General features: G+C 27.8%; 1 long non-coding RNA gene across 1 annotated transcript; it reads left to right on the forward strand.

Moving 5' to 3' along the window:
• The first annotated feature begins 273 nt into the window (after window positions 1-273).
• Window positions 274-1,847, forward strand: LOC143898226 (uncharacterized). The gene is made up of 4 exons (XR_013257143.1): window positions 274-472; window positions 612-676; window positions 746-949; window positions 1,474-1,847. It is a non-coding gene; the product is annotated as an uncharacterized LOC143898226 (long non-coding RNA).

Consider the following 1,847-nt stretch of genomic DNA (forward strand, 5'->3'; position numbering starts at 1 on the left):
TTTTTTTTATATTTTAGTTCGTAGACTCATTGCTGCCACATTGTTTATAATGAAGTGTTTTGCAAGCGTTAATTTATTGTACGCACTTGAGAAGGACCGGAATCTCGGTTGAAACGCGTTGTGCTTGTTAAATAAATATTAGCCAGTTTGATCGCAACAAAGGATTTTTGTAATTTTACTACTCACTGGCGAAGTAAAAGTATATGATATTTTTTGTTTCTAGCAATCCAGATGCAGCAGAATATTTAAGTTTTACGTCTATGAGATGTAACATGCGACGTGAACGTACAAAGAGCCAACCACGTGTACCTAATACATTGGCATCATTATATGATATTCTAAAAAACTCTGACATAATTATAAAGAAAATATAACTACATCGAATGGAAAAACTGCAATAATTTTATCAACCAATTATTTACTAGATGCATTAGCTTCTACTACTGAAATTTACGTAGATGGAACATTTTCTGTAAGTACAAATATCTGTTCTCGAAATTAAGAAATTAAATTAATTTTTTTATATTGAAAAAAATCGTAATAGTACAACAAAATATTGTAACAGATAATATTGTACAATTTTAAATCTAATTTTATTTATTATTCTTAAGGTTCTCTCCCTCGCAAGCCTCATATTGCACAGCTTTACACTGTACATATACGATACATGGATACAGTAAGTATATATTATAATTTTAAGATGTTCCTTTATATTTTAAACATTATTTATAACTTGTATTTTCAGGGCATTGCAACATTATTCGTAATGAGTAATGTACGTACAACAACTTTATATGATGCTTTATGGGACAAAATTATAGAACTTGTGCCACAACTTAAACAAAATATAAAATTTATTATGAGTGATTTCGAAATGGCTGCAGTGAAATCATTAAATAAAAATTTTACTACAGCTAAATTAACTGGATGTTGGTTTCACTTCAATCAGGTATATATAATCATATTTTTATTAATATTGTTATATTTTGCCATTATATCGCAGAAATTTTGGACTTCGACAATATGTCACTAAAAATTTATAAGTTACTTGCTTCATTTATGCTGAATTTTTGTACTTTTTTCAAAGAGTAATATGAGTATTATGCACAAATTATGATTAAATATAAGTTACGAAAGTATTTGTTGATATTACAACCAATTGGCCCTGCTTTTTGTATATACGTAAAAATTGAATTTCGTATATTATGTTATGTTACGTCTTTAACTAAAATTGATATTGACTGCTCAAGAGTAAAAGAAAAAATACAAAAATGTTTACAAATATGCTAAATATATCGCAAATATTATTTTATATTTTATTATTTTAACGTAATTACCATTTCTTTTATTTCGGAGTCTTTTACTACAAATATATGTCATACGTGATAAGACATTGTCTTTTGATTGATTAATGTTATAAAAAATATAAAAAATTGCATTAAATTAAATTACATCTCTTTCCTTCTTTTTTAGGCTGTTCTGCGTAAATGGCGAAAACTACACCTCTCAAGTGCTACAAAAACTGTACTGTCAATGACTATGACATTGCCTTTGTTACCACCAGAAAAGTTTCAAGAAGCTTTATCCATCATACAAACTGAAGCTGACTTATTGTCAAATGAATATCCACATATTTTACAATTTATGTCATATCTGAGACTTACCTGGTCCAACATGGCATCAAAAATTAGTACCTACCGTTGTCCTGTACGTACTAACAACATAGTGGAAAGTTTCCATAATATCGCAGTACAAAAAATAGGAACAAGGAATACAAATGTATGGACATTTTTAGGTAATGTTTGTATCAATATAATGGCAAAATATTTTCTATTAAGTACATAAAA

The sequence above is a fragment of the Temnothorax americanus genome, unplaced genomic scaffold (assembly GCF_048541705.1).
Source record: "Temnothorax americanus isolate GAGA-0224 unplaced genomic scaffold, ASM4854170v1 Scaffold224, whole genome shotgun sequence".
NCBI lineage: Eukaryota > Metazoa > Arthropoda > Insecta > Hymenoptera > Formicidae > Temnothorax > Temnothorax americanus.